The sequence below is a fragment of the Giraffa tippelskirchi genome, chromosome 2 (genome assembly GCF_054371585.1).
Source record: "Giraffa tippelskirchi isolate mGirTip1 chromosome 2, T2T-mGirTip1v1.2.pri, whole genome shotgun sequence".
NCBI lineage: Eukaryota > Metazoa > Chordata > Mammalia > Artiodactyla > Giraffidae > Giraffa > Giraffa tippelskirchi.
This window is the reverse complement of record NC_137276.1, coordinates 35,772,463-35,797,511: the sequence shown is the minus strand read 5'-3', so window position 1 is coordinate 35,797,511 and position 25,049 is coordinate 35,772,463. Positions and strand designations below refer to the sequence as shown.

At 39.9% G+C, this 25,049-nt stretch overlaps 1 protein-coding gene, 1 long non-coding RNA gene and 1 other non-coding gene across 10 annotated transcripts in view; 1 reads left to right on the top strand and 2 right to left on the bottom strand.

Moving 5' to 3' along the window:
* The window catches only part of EXOC6 (exocyst complex component 6), a 313,607-nt gene that overhangs the window by 76,774 nt on the left and 211,784 nt on the right, over window positions 1-25,049 (top strand). The gene's annotated exons all lie outside the window — the stretch shown is intronic.
* LOC145531536 (uncharacterized) overlaps window positions 1-25,049 on the bottom strand; it is a 75,674-nt gene that overhangs the window by 46,023 nt on the left and 4,602 nt on the right. Inside the window, exon 2 of one of the 2 annotated variants that reach the window (XR_014072511.1) lies at window positions 8,525-8,601. This is a non-coding gene — a long non-coding RNA (uncharacterized LOC145531536). Of the gene's footprint in view, window positions 1-736; window positions 853-8,524; window positions 8,602-25,049 lie in introns of both variants that reach the window. The other variant, XR_014072516.1, reaches the window with a different exon arrangement.
* Window positions 14,195-14,267, bottom strand: TRNAG-UCC (transfer RNA glycine (anticodon UCC)). The gene has a single exon. It is a non-coding gene; the product is annotated as a tRNA-Gly (tRNA).

Here is a 25,049-nt window from a genome sequence, read left to right as displayed (position 1 = left end):
CACTTCTCTTAAGGTGACTAAAGTCAGCATGCATCCTTCCCTTTATTTCACAATTTTAAGCCTCCTGTGAGCCTCAGGGAATGAACAGATTTCAACATGCTTGGGGAAATAGGAAGTTCAAATAGGAAGAAAGTCTAGAACCTAATGAGGTAAGAGATTCATTCAACTATTCAACAAATATTTATTGAGTGCTCAGTATACACTAAGAATTATTATATATGCTGGGGATAAACTGGAAGAAAAAAACCAATAAAAATCCCAACCCAGAATGAAAATGATATCATGTGGAAAGTTGACACTTAGCATCTGGTAGGTGTTATCTATTGAGTATGCATAGTGGTTAGGAAATGTATTGTAGGTTTCCTGCTGTTAACTAGTGATCAAGAGTGTGGTTTCTAGGTGTAAAAGTTCAAGTTGCACTGATTCATGGGTACAGGAACCACCTCTTTAACTAGTGATATATATTATATTATGCTTTAATAAACTCTTTTGAAAAGCAAGTATGGAAGTAAAAAAAAAAAACCCTAGTTCTAAAGGTAGAAGTCATTGTCCCCATTTTTCATAGGAGGAAACTGAGACCTAGTTGACTATAATTTGCTCTAGGTCACCCTATCTGCTCTCAGTGAAGAAGGAAGGAAGACTAAATTAGTCTGAGATGTCCTTCCATATTCCTTTCTGCATTGTCTTTCTACCTCTTCTTGCTCTTTTTTTCATTTAGGAAGTGATTTCCTGTTACCTGTTTGAAGAAAAGGAAAAGTCCAGCCTTGGGTTATCACTGTCTCAGTATCTCTGGTGAAAATTCATTGTTTTTATCTGCCCAGCATCTGTTCCTTATTTTTCTGGTCATAGCATCTGCAACAGTTAGAATTGTGTTCGATTACAAGTAGTTGGAAGTATAGCGAACGGTAGCTTAAACAAACAAGGGTTTCTTGTGTCATACAGTAAGTCTGGAGATTGACAGTCAGGGCTAGTGCATTGGTTCACTGAAGCTACCAAGTACTCAGGAAATTTCCATTTTTCTGGCTTATCACCCTTGAGGTGTATTTGTATGCATTCTCATATTGCTGTTCTCACAGTCACAAAATGGTTGCTGCCTCCCTGGCATTGCATCCGTAATCCAAGAAGAAAGAAGGGTAAAGGGCAAAGGAGCAAAAGAATCATGCCAGGTCTTTTTTCCAGAAAAGCAAATCTTTCCAAAATGCTCCACTCAGCTTGCTTCTGCTTATTTCTCATTGGTTGGAACTGGATAACATGGCTACTCCTAGACCAATAATAGGGCTAAAGGAATGACATTTTTAATCATAATTAACCCCAGAGGTCAGGATAAGAGCAAGCTCTTCCTAAGATCAAAGGATCGCTGTTCTTTCTGAGTAATTAGAATTCTGTGCAGGCAGTTGGGGAAAATGTATGTTGAGTGGCAAGGGAAATCCAGTCTCTCCCATATTCAGCCCATGCAGGTTGGTTAGAGCACCCCCATTCACAAGCCATGTGTAGGCAGGATGGACAAGACACCCTTAATTCCTACAAGAACTTCCGTTGAACTTATTGAGGAAGTGAAACCTTGCCTGGGAGTCCTGGCTATACGGAAACGTAAGTCTTGATCTACCAGGATCCCCACATGTGTGGGGCTTGCTGAGATGGAATGGTCAGATGGAGAGAGGGCCTGATAGTATGGGACCTTGGTTCAACTGGGTCTAAATCTAGAGATTGATTCCTAGACTTTTTAGTTGCTTGAGCTTATGAATTCTCTCTCTGTGCATAGTCCAATTAAAGGTGGATGTGGCTTTTGGTGGCGCTAGTGGTAAAGAACCCACCTGCCAATGCAGGATGTGTAAGAGATGCGGGTTCAGACCCTGGGTTAAGAAGATCCCTTGGAGAAGGAAATGGCAACCCACTCCAGAATCCCATGGAGAGAGGAGCCTGAAGGGCTACAGTCCATAGCGTTGCAAAGAGACATAAATAAAGCAACTCAGCACGCATGCACACATACTGACTAAGTCACTTTTCTTAGGAGGATCAGACACCAAATATTGTCATCTTCTCTTTGAAGACAACCTGAGGGAGCCAGTGACAGTCCATTAGATGGAGAATGTAGTAAATGAGCTAACCAACGGTGTGCAGATATAAATACAATGTGTCATTCCCTCAAGTTGCAATTGACATGTACCAGTTTTTGACAAATATGTGAATTTTAGAGTAATATTTTGTAAGTTCTAAATCTTGCCTGCAGTTGTGAAGCTTTCCGTTACTCGGCTCAAATTGCATAGTTTCACTGCCTTTCTTTTTTTTTTCAAAGGTTGTATTACTCATATAACCTGGGTTTCAGCTGTACTAGCAAATGATAAATAAGAGAAAATTCCACTGCAAAAATGGAAATTAGATTGTGTAGATAATAAGGAGTATGACAAAGCAGCACTGACTTTTAAGCACAGAATCAGAAAATCAAACCAAGGAGCAAGTGCAGCTTTTAAGAAAGTTGGGAGTGTGTGAGAACTCACTTTCCAGCTCTAACAAGTAAAATGTAGAGTGAAAGAGAATGGCGTCACCAATAGACAATGTTTTTAAATTAATAAGAAAATAAGGAGAGAGACCTTGAAATATTTTTGTTCATTTTACAAACTTCTATTATTCTGAAAAAAAAAAAAAAAACCACTCTGTAATCAAAAATTAGAATAATCTGAAACAGAAAAGCTGGCAAACAACAAAGGCAGGGAAATGGCGGTTTGTCAAACTGGTCTACTATGAGAATATAATGAAAGCTAGACACACTCTTTTCAGAAAAGTACACTTATATTCTCCAAATTTTACACCGTTTTAGGGATTCACAGACCTCGTAAAAGCCAATCCATGGACACTTTTGACATAGAGATCCATAGATCCTAGAAAGAAACCCTTCTTTCCTTTTAGGTATGTCAATCTTTGTTCCAAAATTATTTTGAGTAAGAAAAGGACACTAACCAATTTGTAACATCTGGCCAATAATAATAGCTATCATTTAAAAAACTTTTACAACATGACAAGGCATTGGGCTTAATAGTCAATATATATTCATGTATATATACATACATACATATATGTCATCTCATTGAATTCTTATGACTCTTATAATGACCCAGTAAAGTTGACAACTTAGTTGTCCTGTTTTGCAGATTGAGGAAAGTGAAGCTGACTTAAAGAGGTTAAATAACTTCATAAAGTTCACACCACAGGGTAGGGATTCAAATCCATGTTCTTCTGATACCAAAACTCACCATCCTCTTCAGCTTGTCATTTCCTGGTCTCCCTGTCCCTAATTTTTTCTTCAGTTGGGTACCACATTTTCACTTTTTCAGTGCAATAATATTTGAAGATACAGTGCCACAAGAAACATTTTACCACATTCCTATTAATGATATGGCTGAATCTATTTGAGAACCCCTTCAGTCAGTCTCTGCTCACACTTCACCCCTCAGAGAAACCTTCCCTCATATAAAACAGCGCCCCAGTACTTTATCACTGTCTATTCATTTGTTGTTGTTGTTGTTCAGTCACTTAGTTGTGTTGGACTCTTTGTGACCCCACGGACCGCAGCACACCAGGCTTCCCCCTCCTTCACCATCTCCTATAGCTTGCTCAAACTCATGTCCGTTGAGTTGGTGATGCCATCCAACCATCTCATCCTCTGTCATCCCCTTCTCTGCCTGCCTTCAATCTTTCTCAGTATCACGGTCATTTCTAATGAGTCAGCTCTTTGCATCAGGTGGCCAAAGTATTGGAGCTCCAGCTTCATCATCAGTCCTTCCAATGAATATTCAGGTTGATTTCCTTAGGATTGACTGATTTGAACTCCTTGCAGTCCAAGGGACTCTCAAGAGTCTTCTCCAACACTACAATTCAAAAGTATCAATTCTTCTGCGCTCAACCTTCTTTATGGTCCACCTCTCACATCCATACATGACTACTGGAGAAGTCATAACTTTGATTACACAGACCTTTGTTGGCAATGTCTCTGCTTTTCAATATGCTGTCTAGGTTTGTCATAGCTTTTCTTCCAAGGAGCAAGCGTCTTTTAATTTCATGGCTGAAGTCACCATCATTTACCTACCTTATTTTCCTTCATGTGCTCAGTCACTGACTGAGCTTTGTGTCTGACTCTTTGCTACCCCATGGACTCTAGCCCACCAGGCTCCTCTATCCATGGGATTATCCCGGCAAGGATACTGGAATAGATTGCCGTTTCCATTGCCAGTGTTCCTTCACAGCACCTCTCATAGCTTGATATATTATACATTTCTATTTATTATATTATTGATTTCCTCTTTCTCTATGAGAGCAAGGACTTCATTTATTGCTGCATTCCCAGCACCTGGCCCACACAGCCTAGCTCATGGTAAAGAAGTGAAAGTGTTAGTTGCTCAGTCGTGTCCCATGGGCTGTGGCCTGCCAGGCTCCTCTGTCCATGGGATTCTCCAGGCAAGAATACTGGAGTGGGTTGCCATTGCCTTCTGCAGGGGATCTTCCTGACCTGGTGATCAAATCTGGGTCTTTTGCACTGCAGGTGGATCCTTTACTGTCTGAGCCACCAGGGAAGCCCCAGCTCATGGTAGGCACTCTATAATATAAATTGCTGAAGAAAAGAGAGGATGAAAGTATATTCAGGGAAACAAGAGGAGAAGTACTCATCCAGTCTTTGTTTCTGTTCCTCCTGCCTCTTACTTCACCAAGGTCAGAACATTCAGACCAATATTTCTCCAGCTGGGAGAGGAGAAATATTCTCTTCTTCCAAGAGAGATTAAAATAAAACTTCTTCCAAGAGAAGTGCTCGGGGAACTTCCTCTCCCCTCTGACCTCTCCATAGCCTTGGTAGTACCCTTCTTTCTTTCTGTATTGATGACTCCTCCCCAATAGACCCTTTGAATACCACCAGACTCAGGACTGATCTCTCAAAGCTCTCCTCAGTTCCTTAACTTTATGAGAATCTTTGCCTTTCCAACCAAGAACAGTGTTACTGAACTGCTGTTTCCTGACCTTTTAGAAAACTCAAAAACGTGGGGCAAAGTCTCACGGTCTCACTATAATCAGATTGATTCTGCTCCGCTGCTGCCGCTCTTTATCATCTCTCTTCTCAGCCTGACCAGCATTTTCTCAATAAAATCAGTGTCACGTGCTCTGTTCTCTTGTGGGCTTTGAAAGTTGTTTCTTTTAGTTTTTACCCCGCAGTATTTCTTTGGACACTAAAGGTAAGAATATTGGTCTTTAAATTTTTCCTTTTATAACGTGGTCACCATGTGGATCTTTTTATTTAATTTTTTAAAGGAAGTTTCTATTTTTATTTATTTAGTTTTGGCTGAGCTGGGTCTTTACTGGTGCTACGCGTGGGCTTTCTCTCGTTGCTCTAGTTGTGGTAAGTGGGGCTACTCTTTGTTGTGGTGTTCAGGCTTCTCGTTGCAGTGGCTTCTCTTGCTGCAGAGCACAGGCTCTAGAACGCGAGGACTCAGTAGCTGTGGTGCACGGGCTCAGCTGCTCTGTGGCATGTAAGATCTTCCTGGACCAGGAATGGAACCTGTGTCCCTTGCATTGGCAGGCGGATTCTTAACCACTGGACCACCAGGGAAGTCCTCGTGGATTTTTTTAAATCTTCAGCAGGAATTTGAAACCATTTTAGAAGACCAAGTGCTATGACATTTTGTTTATCTAATGTTGTTATTTTTAAAAGAAAATAGACCTTATATTTTAGACCAGTTTTAGATTCACAAAAACACTAAGTGGCAAGTATGGAGATCTCTCATATACCCTCTGCCCCTACACAGGCATAGCCTCCTCAGCTGCTCATTTCTTTTTAGTGCTGAATACTATTTCATTATCTGCATGTACTACAGTTTATCCATTCACCTAGTAAAGGTAATTCGGTGGCTTCCATTTTGGCAATTATGAATAAAGCTGCTATAAACATTCATGGGCAGGTTTTTGTATGGACATAAGTTTTCAGTTCATTTGGGTAAATACCAAAAAAACACAACTGCTTAATCATATGGTAAGAATATATTTAGTTTTGTTAAGAAACTGCCAAACTGTCCTCCAGAGTGGCCATGCCATTTTGCATTCCCACCAGCAGCGAATGAGAGTTCTTGTTGCTCCATATTCTCACCAGCATTTAGTATCATTGCAGTTTTAGATTCTTACCTTTCAAATAGGTGTGTAGCAGCATCTCACTATTTTAATTTGGAGCTCCCAAATGATATATGATTTTGAGCATCTTTTCATAGATATGCTTATTTGCCATATCTTCTATAGTGAGGTATCACTAGATCTTTTGCCCATTTTAAAACCAGGTTCTTTCTTTCTTTGGGTGTGTTGGGTCTTAATTGTGGCACATGGGCTCAAATTTGTGGACAAAAAGTTGTTCATAATATTCATTTATTATCCTTTTAATGCCTGTGAGATTTGTAGTGACATCTTTGATTTCATTTCTAGATTAATTTGTGTCTTTTTTTTCTTAGCCTGGCTAATGATTTATGGATTTTATTGATCTTTTTAAAGAACTTGCTTTTGGGTTTACTGATTTTCTCTATTGATTTCCTCTTTTCAATTTAATTGATTTCTTCTCTTATTCTTATTTTCTTCTAGTTAATTTGGATTTAATTTGCTCTTCTTTTTCTAGTTCTGTAAGGTGGTGGCTTAGATTATTGATTTTAGATTTTCTTTTCTAGTATATTTAATGCTAGAAGTTTCTCACTAAGCACTGCTTTCACTGCATCTCACAAATTCTGATAAGTTGTATTTTAATTTTTATTCAGTTCAAAAATTAATTTCTTCTAAGATTTCTTCTTTGACCCACGTGTAATTTATAATTGTGTTGTTTAATCTGCAGGTATTTTGGGATTTTCCAGTTATCTTTTTGTTATTTATTTCTAATTTAATTCCTTTCTGTTGTGGTCTAAGAGCAGACATTGTATGATTTTTCTCCTTTTAAATTAAAAATGAAATATTTATTTTTTTAAAATAAAGACTTACAACTGCCAAGTCTCAGTTGCAGCACACAGGCCCTTCAATCTATGTTGCCACATGCAAGATCTTTAGTTTTGGCATGTGGGATCTAGTTCCCCAACCAGGGATCAAATCTGGGCCCCCTGCATGGAGAGTGTGGAGTCTTAGCCACTGGATCACCAGGGAAGTCCTTCTTTTAAATTTTTTAAAGTCTGTTTTATGGCCCAGAATGTGTTCTATCTTGGTAAATGTTCCATGTGAGCTTGAGAAGAATGCATGTTCTGTTATTGCTGAGTGAAGTTGTCTATAGATGTTGACTATATCTAGTTGGTTGATGGTGTTGTTGAGTTCACAATGTGCTTATTGATTTTCTGCCTGCTGGATCTGTCTATTTCTGATAGAGGCATTCAGCTTTCCAACTATCCTTGTGGATTCATCCATTTCTCCTTGTCTATTTCTGATAGAGGCATTCAGCTTTCCAACTATCCTTGTGGATTCATCCATTTCTCCTTGCAGTTCTGTTAGTTTTTGCCTCACGTAGATGGATGTTCTGTTGTTAGGTGCATACACATTAAAGATTGTTATGTTTTCTTGGAGAATTGACCCCTTTATCATTATGTAATACCTTTCTTTATCTCACATAACTGCCCTTGCTTTGAAGTCTGTTGTTTAATCGCTCAGTTGTGCCAACTCTTTTGCGACCTCATGGCCTGTAGCCCTCCAGGCTCTTCTGTCCATGGGATTTTCTAGGCAAGGTTACTGGAGTGGATTGCCATTTCCTTCTCTAGAGGATCTTTCTGACCCAGGGATCAAACCCAAGTCTCCTGCATTGCCAGCAGATTCAATTTGAAGTTTGCTCTGTCTGAAATTAATACACCTACTCTTGCTTATGATTAGTACTAGTGTGATATGTTCTTCCTCCATCCATTTACCTTAATTCTATTTGTGTCTTTAAAGTGTATTTCTTATAGACAGCATATAGTTGGGTCTTGTTTTCTGATCTGCACTGACAATCTCTGTCCTTTCATTGGTGTATTTATACCAATGACATTTTAAAGTGATTATTGATATAGTTGGATCACTTTATTTGTTACTGTTTTCTAGTCCTTGCTCTTTTCTTTGTTCCTATTTTTGTCTTATACTATCCAATGTTATTTTAAAATTTAAAATACTGTTTTTAGTTACCATTTATGGAGCATTTACTATGTGTTGGTGCTGTGTCAAGAGTTTTGCAATCATTATTTCACTTAGTTTACTTGACAATCTTATGACATGAGCTGTAATAGTAACACTTACTATATGCCTGTTAACCTGTTAAACTCATCATACACATTATTATATACATTATCTCATTTAATTCCCTCAACAGTCCCATGTCAAAGGTAATGTATTATCCCCATTTTACAGATGAGGGATCTGAGATTTAGTGAGGGCTTATAAGATATCAACTGTAGTCTTGTCTTCCTAATAGCCCTCCAAAATAACCCCCAGTGTCTCCAGTCTGCCTCTGACAAATGTCTTCCTTTAGTGCATAAGACTGAGCCTTGTCATCTCTTACCTGTCTCAACAAATGATCATGCATGTACATCCTTTCTGAAGTTGCTTTTTCCTAAAGTATAAAGACTTCTATTGTTCCTGTTAAAAAATATATATTTTTTGATGTTTTGTGTGTCTTTGTAGATAGCAGTTAGAATGAAAGGCTTGGTACAAAATATATAAAAAACTCTTCCTTGATGTTGCCCTCTCTTGTCCACTTCCTCTGCCCACTACAGCAGGATGCTGTTAGTTGGTCCACCATCTCAGTTTGGTAGTAGATGCCCAGGTAGCCAAGTCCTCTCTCTGACCTTGCCTGCACCTCTGTGGTGCTGGAGCTATCTCTGGGAGAACTCAGGACACTTGTTCCTTGCCCTTTCATACTTCTTATTCCTGTCTTTTCCTGTTTCAGCTCATGAGAAAGCCTTCTTATTGCCCATCTGCTCTCATTCAATTCTGAGCTGTCTTTGCTTCAGGAAGCCACACACACCTGCAGATCTGCCCTGCAGTCTGCCCTTGCTTCTCCAAGCGTGCTCAGCATCCCTGGGAAGCTTATTCAAATGTGCATCCCCTGGTCTCACTCTCATGGATTTTGATTCATAGGAATATGTAGGACAAGGAATCTGTGTTTTATTAAGCCCTTCACTACCCCAGATTTAAAGCTCAAGAACTATTCAGTGGTCCAAGAATGTGAAGATAAAGCATAATGAGAACACACTCTCACTCATGATTGCCCTTGGCTCCTCCTTTGGGATTCTCACCTCTCTCTACCCCAGTTCCAAGGGTCTTTGCATTACTGGCTGCTACCCACAACCCCCTGACTTTACCATGGAGAAGTACATGTTCCCTTTATGCCAGAGCAGCTATACTGCTTACCTATTTTTTTACTCTAACCATTGGTCTGCTGCTAATAACTAGCTCACACCAAAATCTGATCCCACTGATTAAGGAAGAACTCAGTAAAACTCAGTGATTATGCTCTTGTCATGTAAACTGGGCAGACCTGATTTTAAGTCTCAACTCCGCCCTTGTGGCTCAGCTGGTAAAGAATCCACCTGCAATGTTGGAGACCTGGGTTTGATCCCTGGGTTGGGAAGATCCCCTGGAGAAGAAAAAGGCTACCCACTCCAGTATTCTGGCCTGGAGATTTCCTTGGACTGTATAGTCCATGGGGTCACAAAGAGTCGGACACAAGTGAGTGACTTTCACTTTCCATTCAATAATGTGGCTGTGTGATTTAGGTCAGACAGTGGATCTCTTTGGGCTTCCACCTTCTTATCTGTGAAATGGAATGAAGATATTTGCTTCACCTATGTCAAAGAGTTGATGAGTAGGAAGACTGGGCTGCTGCTGCTGCTAAGTCGCATCAGTCCTGTCCGACTCTGTGCGACCCCTTAGATGGCAGCCCACCAGTCTCCTCCGTCCCTGGGATTCTCCAGGCAAGAATACTGGAGTGGGTTGCCATTTCCTTCTCCAATTCAGGAAAGTGAAAAGTGAAAGTGAAGTCGCTCAGTCATGTCCGACTCTTCGCGACCCCATGGGCTGCAGCCTACCAGGCTCCTCCGTCCATGGGGTTTCCCAGGCAAGAGTACTGGAGTGGGGTGCCATTGCCGGCTCCGAAGACTGGGCTAGCGATGCGCAAATGTATCCTAAAGGTGTCTTCGGTTGTGTCTGACTCTTTGCAACCGCATGGACTGTAGCCCACCAAGCTCCTTTGTTAATCAAAATTTTCAGGCAAGAATACTGGAGCAGTTTGGTATTTCCCACTCCAGGGGATCTTCATGACCAAGGGATCGATCCTGTGTCTCTTACGTCTCCTGCAGTAGCAGGCAGATTCTTTACCACTGCGCCATCTGAGAAGCCCCCAAACTACACTAGATCTTTGTGCTTTATAATACTGTTGTGCTATAAAGGAAAATATTCAAATTAGTTGGAAAGATCTCTCAGAACATTCTTTCAAGCTGAGAGAAACCCCCTACGAGTCTATAAGTAGCGGGGAGCATGGAGAAGTTTGCCTTCATATGACCTTCATATGAAGTGTTGAAAATGCAGCACTCCAATGAAAGTGACCACCCACCAGGAAACCAAAATCAAAGCTGTTGTCCTTTACATGGAAAAGAAGAAGTGAGCTTGTTCTGTTTGTCTTTCTTCACGTGGGGTGCCTTCTCAGCCCTTGCTACTCACCAGACAACTGCTTTTTAAGGTAAACCCATATCCTCACTTGTGAAATAGAAAGGACAGCGTAGGGTGAATCACTCAAATTACTTATTAGTTCACATTCACTCATCGTCAGGGAGAGAACTGCTCTTGGGGAGCTGAAAGCCTTCACACCTGCCAGCTGAGGCTATTGGGGCTGTGCTGGCTGCTTCTGTGAAGGCTCTATTTCTCACACTTGAGCAGCTTAGCATCTGGGCGGCTAGGAAACTAGAGAGGTCTGCCTAGCAGGGCTCAGTCAGGCCCAGAATCCTGAGGATGCCCTCTGGAGGTTTATTCACTTTTGGTGTTGAAGAATCTGGCCAGCTGCTTTGAACAGACTTAAGAGTCATACACAGTTGGAGTTTAGTGCATGTGGTGGGTGCAAACCTGAGCCTATGATTCCAGGCTTTAGCTGTACCAGCGGACTTTGAAGCAGGCCTTTCCCAAGCTGGTGGTGTGCATGGGAAATGCTTTGTAGATATCGCTCACAATAGGGAAATCCTGTCCTATATAATGTGGTTAGGGCAGAAAGCCTCAGCAAAGGGCCCAGCTTTGAGGTATTTTAAAAGAGAGATTAACACTTATTGTAGAAGTGCTAATCACTGATTGAATTAATCAAGGGCCAAACTATAAGGTGTTAACAAGAAAGATTAGTGACTTTGGGTGTGAATATTCAAAACCAGGGATTGTGAAGCCTGGGACCGAGTTTTGCCTGGGTACACAAAAGAAAAAAGAATAAATAGAAAGACAAGATAATGAACTAGTACTTTTGCCCAGCGATTTCCTCTTGAACAGTCTGGGGAATCATTGTTAAAAATATTAAATGTCAAGTGCATGGAACAGTGTGTGGCTTATAATAAGGACTAAGTAAATGTTACTTTTCATTATTTTATTAAGGTCCCCTATCAACTGAGAGTTAGGGAGAAACTTTTGTTTATGTTAGAGAGAAGAAAAAAAAAAGTCTGGCTCAATTACTTAAAAAAAAAAAAGAAGATTAATTTGCCTGAAGGGAATTGAACAGATCTTGAATGTACAGTTTAAGCTCAACTATTTGTATATAACTACTTGGGCTTCCCTGGTGTCACTAGTGGTAAAGAACCTGCCTGCCAATGCAGGAGGCACGGGTTCAGTCCTTGTGTCAGGAAGATCCTCTGGAGAAGGAAATGGCAACCCACTCCAGTATTCTTGCCTGGAGAATCCCATGGACAGAGGAGCCTGAAGGGCTACAGTCCATAGGATTGCAGAGTCAGACATGACTGAAATGACTTAGCATGCGGTCTTACTTGTATAATAAAGGACGGGGAAAATAGTTCACTGCTACAACGTGTACTAAAATTACTTTTACCATCTTTCTGGAAAAAGTGATCTGTAATTTGAGACCAAATAACCAAGGAAAAAGAACTTGAAAGTGAAATTAGAACATATGAGGAAATGGTGATTCAAATAAGAACAGCTATGTCCAAATCACTAAAGCTGGATAAAGTAGTTTTCTAGGAAGCCTCTATTTGCAGTGAACACAGTGGGTGGGCAGAGGGGAGGAGAGGGGCACTTGGAGGAGGTTGCTTGGAGAATGAGGTGTTAATTTTGAAAGAGTATGATGAAAAAGCTTAAACAAATCCAGAAGGAAAAAACCCTGAAATAGATAATGTATTAAGTGGAGTTAACTTGAAAAAAAAATCATTTAAGAAATCTGCATGGTGCAATTGATAGTTGAATGAGTGTTTTTTTAGTGCTGAATTGAGGAAGGAGGAGAAGAGCACTCACATTTATTGGGTCTTACAAGGGTCATTAAATAGCTGGGAGGAGTAAGAGGATAATTTGGTTTAGGCCTTCTCCTAAAGATGACTTCACATATAGGCATTGCCAGATGAAGGATCTTAAAAAGGGGGTCCCTTTTAATTCTCACTATCATCTTACAAGTAGATTATTTTACAGAATGATAAAACTGAAGTTGAAGTTCTGGAGATATCTACTCAGTGTACTTTTTGAATGCAAACTAGTCAAAATGGATTCAAAGTTGCTGAAGTATAGATCTAAGTTTTCTTTGATAGAAAAAAATGTTTCAAAAATAAATTTATTCATGTAATTGGCATGTTTAAAATTTTCATCACCTAGACTAACACTGTCCAATAGAAATGTAACATTAAGCCATATGGTATAATTTAAGTAGTCACATTTTTAAAAGTAAAAGAAACAAGAAAATTAATTTAAATAATATATTTAGCATATGATTTCAACATATAATCAATATGCAAAATTATTAAGGAGCTATTTTACTTTTTTTTTCTGTACTAAGTCTTTGAATCCTGGTGTATATTTTTGACTTCCCTGGTGGCTCAGATAGTAAAGAATCTGTCTACAATGCAAGACACCTGGGTTCAGTCCCTGTATTTTTAGACTTATAACCTATTGTAATTGGGACTAACCACATTTCAAGTGCTCATAACCACATGTAGCAACTGTATTGGACAACAGAGAGTTAGACTCTATAAAGTGCAAATACACTGGTTCTAGCCTTTGAAGATAATGACCCAGCAGGCCAGGAGTAGGCGAGGCCCACGAGATGTAAGGGAAGGCCATAATTTGATTTTTTTTCTTTTGCCCCCAGCACCCATACAGATAAGGCAAAAGTCACCTTTGATCCATTTGCCTCTGACTGGTCCTAATCCCCTCTCTAGGATCAACTACCATGAGCAGTGAGGTGCTGCTAGGTCTATTTGTATGATTTTACAAATATGCACACATCCAAAATATATTGTTGACATGTGTGTTTTTAAAAAATGGGTGAAACAGCATACTTTTTCCCAATTGAAAAGTGAAAGTGTTAGTCATTCAGTCATGTCCAACTCTTTGTGACCCCATGGACTGTAGCCCAACCAGGCTCCTCTGTCCATGGAATTCTCCAAGCAAGATTACTGGAGTGGGTTGCCATTTCCTTCTCCAGGGGATCTTCCTGACCCAGGGACTGAACCCGAGTCTCCCACATTAGATGCAGACTCTTTACCGACTGAGCAACCAGGGAAGCTGAAAACAGAAAACCAGGTAAGGGGGCCACCCAGATTAGCTTTTCTCATTTAACAATATGGCTTTGAGAACTTTTCATATCGGTAGACTTATCAACCTCATTTTAAAATGTTGTATAGTAGTCTATAATTTATTTAACCATTTCTCCATCAATGAACAGGCTCTAATTTACTGTTGTTTTTATTAGAGAAACAATAAATGCAAAGGTATTTTTGTTTTTTGTTTTTTGGCTGCTCCTCTCAGTATGAAAGCAAAAGTCGCTCAGTTGTGTCTGGGCCTTTGCGACCCCATGGAATTCCATGAAATTCCATGAAATTTATGGACAGTCCATGAAATTCTCCAGGCCAGAATACAGGAGTGGGTAGCCGTTCTCTTCTCCAGGGGATCTTCCCAACCCAGGGATCGAACCCAGGTCTCCTGAACTGTAGGCAGATTCTTTACCAGCTGAGCCTCCAGGGAAGCCCATGGATCTTAGTTCCCCAGCCAGGCATCGAACCTGTGACCCCTGCAGTGGAAGTGCAGAGTCCTAACCACTGGACCACCAGGGAATTCCTGCAATGGTCACCTTTATGGTGGTGAAGTAGCATCATTTTCAGAGAGCAAGATGGCATGTCTATCAGAAACTGGGAAATCAAATAAGTTGTCCAAATTGTATGGCTGAGGGCCACTGCTGATGCCTGTCTTGATTGTTTCCAGCCCTCTCTCAAAGATATACCATCCCATACCCTCCCTCCCCATATGATCAAAATAAGTCTGACAAACATTTCTTTGCTAGAATAGTTAGGCTATTTGCTTTGAGGATAGTTAGGCTTTTCAGGGACTTGAAACTAGAGTGGAGGATGAATAGAAAGGAAATTATTTCCTTAAAGTTCAAGAGAGACAAAGCCTACAGCCAGAACAGTGGTGTGATTCCAGTTTGGAAAATTCACTGGGATTCTTTACATCCTCACTCCAGTCCACCAGGTATACGAAATTCTCATTTTGCTTCTGACTGCTCTTTGATGTCCTGAGCCAGGCTTGCCTTCTCCTCTCTTTTCTGCTCAAATTCTTTGTCACTTTAATTCCTTCCAAGGAATTTAATTAACTTAATCCTTACATGTTAATGACATTGCTCAACAGTCCTCTATACCTTCATAAGAAGATATATACTTTAAAGATGTGTTAAATTGATGATTCTGTATTCTCTCCAACCATCTGTCCATCATTCAACAAACTTTTAACGAATATAGACCATGTACCAGGCTCTGGGTTTTAGCCTGGAGATGCAAAGATGAAATAAAGACTTCCACATACTGTGCAGGGGGACAGTAATCTTTGGAGTGTTACGGGAGGAGTGTGTTGTAAAAGGGAACCATTTCAGGGTTCTACCCAACACAGGATTTAAAGATAGCCCTAAGTAAAAACTGAGTAGAGAGGCAAAAGATTCATTTAAAGGTGTTCTTGTTCTAAAATGGAACATACACTCATACACCCTGCTCCTTGTTCCTAGGGTTTTCCATCTCTCCTTTTTGTCCCCTTTCCTGTCCTCGTTTTGGAGGTTCCTTTGCCTGCGCTCTCTCCACAGCACGGCTGCCTCTCACCTCAGGCAAGAACAAATTTTGGATATCAGAGACAGACAGTCCAGAGCTCACAGTGTAATGCATCATGTGATGAAATATTAAATCTCATTTTTGACATGGATTTCCATGCAAAGCAGATACTGTTTGAGTATGGGATTGGTAATTTCTTCCTCCCCACCAAAGCAGTTAATGAATCATTTGCATAATGTTTAATGATAAATGATGCATTGTAAAATTTTACTAACTAACTAATTTTGTTTTGTCTTGGTTTTCTATTTTTAAAATTAAATTTTGTTATCGAAGTATAGTTGATTTACAATGTTGTATTAGTTTCAGTTATATAGCAAAGTGATTCATATATATATACATATATATATTCTTCAAATTCTTTTCTCTTACAGGTTATTACAAAATACTGAGTATAGTTCCCAGCCTAAAATATTCTTTAAAAAGTTTTCTGCTTCCTCCCCTCCCCATGTTGACCAGACCAGCCTGGCATTGATCCAAAAAGAATTTTAAATTAGTGAGTCATTAGGCTGTATAAAAAGAGCTTACCCAGTGTAAAGGTACCCTCTTCCATGAAACAAAAAGGCTTCAATGACCACAACTCATTTAAAGTGAAGCTTAAACATTGTAACCAGAACAGTGCCCTAATTCAGCAAATTTTATTTATGTCCAAATGCAGTGCTATTGGCAATGAAGAGCAATTTGAAAAGTCATAACCGAAGACAATTATTGTGAGGGCCTTTAGAGTTCCCTATAAATTTCCCCTGGTGACCTCAGAGCCAACGCTCAACCACAGAGTCAAATATTTGTATTAGGTGTTCCTGTGTTTAACATACTAATTAAAAAGATAAAATTCTTTGATTTCATCTCAAATCATTTTACTTCTAATCTCTTTTCTGGAAGAGCCTGCTGGATAAATGGAACTAAGAGTATGCTTTCTAAAAAGAGGCTTTATCATGTTGTAATAAATCCAGGGACTGGGGACATTAAGGTACCTGAAGTGCTCTTAGTGAGTCTATGGTGGGGAACATCCTCCGGGGCTTGTTTTAGGGACCTTTACCTTGAAGGTTATAAATCCTCTGAGAAGTGACTGTAATGGGGGAAAGCTTTACCAGAGGAAACACTGAGTTCAAACACAACTAAATGCCCAGCCAGAGGGGCAGGTTTAAGGACAGGTGAGGAAGCCATGACACTTTGAGGCATTAACTTGAAACACTTGTCTTTGGAGAGGTCACCTGACTGACTCTGAAATCTACTCAGAAGAGACAAAAATGCCATTTGGAAATCTCTTTCTTGACCCTATAATAATGTATTTCTCTTCCCTTCTTTCCTATTTATATTTTGGGGTATGAAGGACTACAGAGAGCTCCCATCCAAAGTGTAGTCTGAGGACTACCTGCATCAGAATCATCCCAAGGGAATTATTAAAAATGAATACTCCTAGGCATAGGCTCATTCCTACTCAGTGGTAGAGATGGTGGCAGTAATGGTGGGGTGGGAGGTTTGAAAGGCTTGGATTCTGATAATTTTTTGTTTAAAAATTTAAATATTTATTAATCTATTTAAAAATAACAATAATAATGTCATTACATGTTAACATATGTATCTCATGAAAAATAAATATATTTCCAAAACAACAGATAATTTAGTAAGAAGAACCCCATGAACAGTATGAAAAGGCAAAAAGATATGACACCAGAAGATGAGCTCCCTGGGTTGGTAGGTGTCCAATATGCTACTGGGGAAGAGCAGAGAGATAGCTTCAGAAAGAATGAAGAGGCTGGGCCAAGCAGAAATGATGCTCAGTTGTGGATGTGTCTGGTGGGGAAAGTGAAGTCCAATGTTGTAAAGGACAACATTGCATAGGAGCCTGGAATGTTAGGTCCATCAGTTCAGTTCAGCTGCTCAGTCGTGTCTGACTCTTTGCGACCCCATGGACTGCAGCATGCTAGGCTTCCCTGTCCATCACCAACTCCCAGAGCTTGCTCAAACTCAAGTCCACGGAGTTGGTGATGCCATCCAATCATCTCATCCTCTGTCGTCCCCTTCTCCTCCTGCTTTCAATCTTTCCCAGATCGTCTTTTCCAATGAGTCAGCTCTTTGCATCAGGTGGCCAAAGTATTGGAGCTTCAGCTTCAGCAGTAGTCCTTCCAATGAATATTCAGGACTGATTTCCTTTAGGATTGACTGGTTTTATCTCCTTACAATTCAAGGAACTCTCAAGAGTCTTCTCCAACACCACAGTTCAAAAGAATTAATTCTCTTGTGCTGTTTTCTTTATGGTCTAACTGTCACATCCATACATGACTCAAGGTCCATAATCAATGTAAATTCGATGTGGTCAAGCAGGATATGGCAAGAGTGAACACTGACATTTTAGAAATTGCTGATCTAAAATGGATGGGAATGGGCCAATTTAATTCAGATGACCATTATATCTACTACTATGGGCGAGAATACCTTAGAAGAAATGGAGTAGCCCTCATAGTCAACAAGAGTCTGAAATGCAGTACTTGGATGCAATCTCAAAAAGAGCAGAATAATCTCACTTTGTTTCCAAGGCAAACGACTCAACATCACAGTAATCCAAGTCTATGCCCCAACCACTAATGCTGAAGAAGCTGAAGTTGAATGATTCTGTGACAACCTACAAGAACTTTTAGAACTAACACCAAAAAAAAGGTTGCCTTTTCATCATGTGAGGATTGGAATGCAAAAGAAGGAAGTCAAGATACCTGGAGTAACAGGCAAGTTTGGCCATGGAGTACAAAGTGAATCAGGGCAAAGGCTAACAGACTTTTGCCAAAAGAAAAAACTGGTCATAGCAAACTCTCTCTTCCAACAACACAAGAGATGACCGTACACATGGACATCCCCAGATGGTCAATACCAATATCAGATTGATTATATTCTTTGCAGCCAAAGATGCAGAAGCTCTATACAGTCAGCAAAAACAAGACCAGATGCTGACTGTGGCTCAGATCATCAACTCTTTATTACAAAATTCAAGCTTAAAAAAAAAAATTCAGGCTTAAATTGAAGAAAGCAGGGAAAACCGCTAGACCATTCAGATATGACCTAAATCAAGTCCCTTATGATTTGATTTGATCCACAGTGGAGGTGACAAATAGATTTAAGGGATTAGATCTGGTAGACAGAGTGCCTGAAAAACTATGGATGGAAGTTCCTAACGTTGTACAGGAGGTGGTGACCAAAACCATCACAAAGAAAAAGAAATGCAAGAAGGCAAAGTGGTTGTCTAAGGAGGTCTTAAAAATAACTGAGAGAAGAAGAGAAGCAAAAGGCAAAGGAGAAAGGGAAAGATATACCCAACCGAATGCAGAGTTCCAGACAATAGCAAGGAGAGGTAACAAAGCCTTCTTAAATGAACAATGCAAAGAAATAGAGGAAAACAATAGAATGGCAAAGACTAGAAATCTCTTCAAGAGAGTTGAAAATCCTAAGGGAATATTTCATGGGAAGATGGGCACGATAAAGGACAGAAACAGCAAGGACCTAAAAAATCAGAAGAGATTAAGAAGAGGTGGCAAGAATACACAGAAGAACTATACAGAAAAGGTCTTAATGACCTGGATAACCATGATGGTGTGGTCATTCACCTAGAGCCAGACATTCTGGAGTGTGAAGTCAAGTGGGCCTTAGGAAGCCTCAGTACAAACAAAGCTAGTGGAGGTGATGGAATTCCAGCTGAGCTATTTCAAATCCTAAAAGATGATGTTGTGAAAGTGCTGTCCTCAATATATCAGCAAATTTGGAAAACTCAGCAGTGGCCACAAGACTGGAAAAGGTCAGTTTTCATTCCAATCCCAAAGATAGACAGTGCCAAAGAATATTCAAACTGCTGTACAATTGTGCTCATTTCACATGCTAGCAAGGTAATGCTCAAAATCCTTCAAGCTAGGCTTCAGCAGTATGTGAACTGAGAACTTCCAGATGTACAAGCTGGATTTCGAAAAGACAAAGGAACCAGAGATTAAATTGCCAACATCTGCTGGATCATAGAAAAAGCAAGGGAATTCCAGAAAAACATCTACTTCTGATTCATTGACTATGCTAAAGCCTTTGATTGTGTGAATCACAGCAAACTGTGGAAAATTCTTAAAGAGAAAGAAATACCCAATCACCTTACCTGTCTCTGAGAAACCTGTATGCAGGTCAAGAAGCAACAATTAGAACTGGACATGGTACAGTGGAGTGGTTCAAAATTGGGAAAGGAGTATATCAAGGCTATATATTGTCACCCTGCTTATTTAACTTATATGCAGAGTACATTACACAAAATGCTGGTCTGGATGAATCACAAGCTGGAATCAAGATTGTTGGGAGAATATCAACAACATCAGATATGCACACGATACCACTTTAATAGCAGAAAGTGAAGAGAGACTTAAGAGCCTCTTGATGAGGGTGACAAGAAGAGAGTGAAAAAGCTGGCTCAGCAGTAAAAAATCTAAGATCTTGGCATCCAGTCCCATCACTTCATGGCAAATAGATGAGGAAAAAGTGGAAACAGTGACAGATTTCATTTTCTTGGACTCCAAAATCACTTCAGATGGTGACAGAACTATGAAATTAAAAGACACTTGCTCCTTGGAAGAAAAGTTATGACAAACCTAAACAGCATATTAAAAGTCAGAGACATCATTTTGCCAACAGAGGTCTGTATAGTCAAAGCTATTATTTTTCCAGTAGTCATGTATGGACGCAACAGTTGGACCATACGGAAGGCTGAGCACTGAAGATTTGATGCTTTTGAACTGTGGTGCTGGAGAAGATTCTTGAGAGTCCCTTGGACAGCAAGGAGATCAAAGCAGTCAATCCTAAAGGAAATCAATCCTGAATATTCATTGGAAGGACTGATCTGAAGCTGAAGCTCTAATACTTTGGCCACCTGATTGGAAGATCTGACTCACTGGAAAAGACCCTGATGCTGGGAAAGATTGAGGGCAGGAGGAAAGGAAGATGAGATGGTTGGATGGCATCACCCACTCAATAGACATAAATTTGAGCAAACTCCAAGAGATAGTGAAGGACAGGGAAGCATGGTGTGCTGTGGTCCATGGGGTTGCAAAGAGTCGGACATGATCTACTGACTGAACAACAGAGAGTCCCTGGGGACCTAACCACTTCCAGCTGCCTTGGAACCAAGAACATGGCATTTGTGTTGCCATCAATGGAGGAGAGAGACCCTGTTGTGCTTTTATTTTGTTGATTCTGCCCTCACCCTTCACCAGGAACCAGGGTGGAGGTGGCTTCCTTTAACCCAGAGGATTACATTAGAATTGAACACTATTGTCAATTTTTCCCTGTAGAGGAGTGTTTCATTCTTATTAGCCATTTATTTTTAACACGTTAGCCTTAAAAATATTTGTATTTTTGAGTTACAGTGTATTTTTTCATTCTGATTTATATTTCTCTTTACTTTTCACTAATTTTACCTACTCTACCTTTGATATGATTTTATGTCTGAGATTTTGGCTCTTAATTTGGTCTCTTCTTTGCTATTTTAATTTACTTACACTCATTTTCCATGTTTATTTTATAATTTTATTTATTTTCTTTGCTTATATTTTAAAAATCTATTGTCTTTCTTTCTGTTTTAATGTTACTAATGTTTTCTCATCATCCAGTTTTAAGTTTTATTGTTACTTTACCTTGTCAATAATTAAGCTTCTTGACTCTTGTGGTATCAGTTTGTTCCATTTTTTAAAATTTAAGTTCACCCTTAAACTTTTTTATTTAACTTTTTCCATATTAATTTGTTTTATTCTAATAATAAATATGTCATGATTTTCTCCTTTTGATTTTTGGGTTTCTGGTACAATTTCTTAAGTTGAGTATTTCTGTTTTTATTATGCTTGCTTTTTGTTTCCTATTCATAACTTTTGAATTGATTTTTATCCACTGTTCTTTGTCTATATGTTTTAATGGTAAATAACAAGTGTGGCCACAGATGAGGGTACTTGGACTGGATGCTGGGAGATGTGGAGGGGGAGGAGTCTACAGTTTCTGTAACAGATAAAAGGTACTGGAACTGAATGATAAACACGGAGCATTTTTTTTGAAGGATCCATTTTATTCAAAGTTCAGGGATGAAAAAAATTCTAGATCCTTGAAGATCTTTGGAGGAAAATTGTTCATACATGCACTGGAAATGTGCTGTCAACTTTAAAAAATTCACTCTGAGTTTCAAAAATTGATAGATTCAGTATAGCAATATCTCAACTATAAACCAATGAGAGAAAGAGAAGGCTCCAGATAACATTTTTGTCAATGATGTAAACCCAAAGGTTGCTTCTTTAGTCTTCTTAAATTCCTTCTTTAAAATTAAAAAGCCCCCTCCTTCATTCAGCCTGCCTTTAACATGCCCTTAAGTTTCCTCCTGATTTGCTAATTCTCTATCCAGCCATCACCTTTGTCCCCTGAAGACCTAGCTTCCCCTGCTGGGCCCAACTCATAGACAAAAAGGGTCACAGAACATTGAACTTTCCTTCTGTTTTGTGTCATGCTCAGTGCAGCAAGGGATTGTGTTGGGTCCATGTGTTTCTTAAAGGTGTAGCACAGTGCCTAGTGCACTGTAAGTGTTCCATGAATGCTCAATGAAGAAATGAAGGAACGGATAGATGGATAGATGCTTAGCACTGAAGGTCACCACTGATCTCCTGACTGCCTAATCTCATTACTGCAAATCTTTCTACAATGTAACCTTCTCAACTTTCTATCCTCTACCTCTTATCCCTTCCTCGAATGTATTTTCTCCTTTGGCTCTCAAAATTAAATGCAATTCTGTTATAACCACAACCCCTCCAAACACTTATTTCTATACCCTATACTACTTCTTAATTCCTTTTCCTGGAGATAATTGTGGACATCTCAAGGGTCAGACACTAGACTCATTTCTTTATTTTCTGCCTAGTTCTACCTGAATAATTGTCACAGCTTCAACCCTCACCGCCATGCTGATAACCCCCAAATCTGTAGCCCTGACCTCTCACCTGAGCTCTTGCCCCTTATCTTTGTGTGCCTACCACTGGAGACTCCTGCCTAGATTTCTCACTACTAAATATCCCAATCTCCTCAGATTCCTCTCTATGAAGGAAGTGTGTGTGTGTGTGTGTGTGTGTGTGTGTGTGTGTAAGTATGGTGTGGTGTGTCTTTTACTTGCTCTTAGTACCACTGCAAACAGTAATGATAATAATAGCTACCATATTTTGATTATCACTACATGTCAGACACTTCATATTTGTCAGCTCATCTAATCTTCACAAATACCCTACAAAGTAGAAATTAACTACATTTTTAGAGGTGAGGAAACTGAGGCTCAGAGAATTTAAACAATCTGTCCCAAATCACAAAGCTAGTATGTGGGATTCAAAAATCAAGGTTTTCTAGCTCTAGAACTCATATTCTTTCTGCTGTTTCACCCAATTAACACATTGAAAATTTATAGCTAGATACATATATACATACCTACATATAGCTTGAAAGGTGGGAAACATCAATGATCTCTATGAGTCTTTGGAATTTGGCATGGTTTACTTGCCTCTGTTGACAATGTTTGCCCTAGGTGGTGATTAAGCATAGATGCTTTGGACTCAGGCAGATTCAGTTCAATCTCAGTGCCATTATTACATGAAGGGGCAGAGTAGTTGACCTTTCTGAGCCTCAGTTTATTCCTCTGTGAAATGAGGACATTAATACCTACCTCCCAGGAATATTGGGAAGAATAAATGAAAGAATGTATGTTAAGAATCAACTGAACTACCCATCAACTAATGAATGGGTAAATAAAATGTCATAAATCCATCCAATAGAATACTATTTGGCAATAAAAACAATGAAGTTCTCATATTCTCTGCAACATGGATGAACCTTGAAAACATTAGGCTAAGTGAAAGAAGTCAGTCATAAAACACCACATGTAGCGTGATTCATATACATGGAATGTCCAGAACAGACAAATCTATAGAAAGAGAATGTAGATTAGCGGTTGCCAAGGGCTGGATGTGGGATGGGAGTGAGGGGTGACGGTATAAGGGAAATGGGGAGTGACCACTAATAGGAACAGTGTTTCTTTTGAGGGTGATGTGTATTTTCTAAAATTGATTTTGCTGTTGGTTGCACAACTCTGTGGATACACTAAAAACCATTAAATCGTACACTTTAAATTGGTGGGTTATATGCTATGTGAACTTTATCTCAATAAAGATATTTTAGGGAATTCCCTGACCATCCAGTTTTTAGGACTTGGTAATTTCACTGTGATGGCGTGGCCTGGGTTCAATTTCTGGTCAGGGAGCTAAGATCCCACAAACCTAGAGGGATGGCCAAAAAAAAAAAAAGATATTTTAAAAAAATATATGTTACACACTTAGCACATAATTGGTGCTCAATGAGTTCTCATTGTTCTAACATTCTCCTTGCCTGGTTTGTCTCCAGCAACCAATAGTGAACATTTGTTCCTATTTGCAGTGCCCTGGCTTTTCATTAGCTTAAGTGCATACCTACCCTCCCCCACTCTTTCATAAACACTTGGTAGACTTTCTTTGTCTCCTTTTTGAGGTCCTTGAGGATTGGGGGGCAATCTGCCTGCTGCTCCTTATGCTTGACCTCTGTCTTGGCCTGGGCTTTCCTGTGTATGCTCCTCCTTCACTGTGCCTCTCAAAATCACCTTCCTGGGCTACTTTTCAGACCTTTCCCCTCTCCTCCTTATTCAACAAACATGAGGTAGGAAGCGACCCTAAGCAGGGTACCGCTAGGTGCTGTGGATAATTCAAGGCTGTTAAAGACTTGCAAAGAGCTCTTTGATTATGCTTGGGGAAATGGCATATATATATAAAAACACAACTAAGCTGAGGACACAAGTTTGTTAAGTGTCAATTGTGTAATTTTCACGTAGGTGCTATGGGAGTTTAAAGAAGTGAGAGATCATTGGTTAGGGGGCTCTTCAAAAAGCAGTTGGTTTTTGACTGATGGGTCAGCTTCCTACTGGAAGAGAGAATGGGGCGGGCGTGTAAGCAAAGGCATAGATAGAGATCTTCCTTCTTCCTTCCTTACACGTGTATTAAGCATATACTATATATGCTGGACTCTGGGGTTGTAAAGAAAGAGTGAGTCCTACCCACGCAGCTTACAGATGTAGGGAAGCTGGACACACAAAGAAATAAAGAAATATCCATGAATATAGTGGAGCAAGTGAGAGAGGTGTCTGCGGGAGTCTGCAAAGGCAGGGCAGGAGAGCTGACATTTGGGTGTTCAGGGTGAAGAGGTGAGGAAGCAGGGTGCAGTGAAAGCAAAGGCTGGGGCATGACGGCTGGGATCAAAGGCTGGGGCTGTGGCTGTGAAGGTGTGTTGGAGTTTCATCGTGAGGGTTTTGTGTCCTGCGTTAAGTAATTTATGTTTCATTCTGAGGTAATCAAAGGTGGTGGGGGGCAGGGAGCACTTTCTACTGCTTCCAGGCAAAACTGTCTAATCCCAGTTGTCTTTCTGCTTTCTTCTTGAACTTTACCCCTCTTCCAACAGTTCCTGCAGCTGGCCTCCTTGCTTTCATTAAATGCTGAATGTTGTAGAAGTCATCTTTTCTTGAAGTCTTGCATGTGGGTCCCCAGGAAGACCCTACTTCTCTTACCCTCTCCCATCTTGCACACATCTTACTGGAGGGCAGAGAGGGAAGCTTGAGCAGGAGTTCTCCCCTCGCCCATCAGTGATCAAAATAATGCTGAGCCCATGGATTTTTACCTGTGG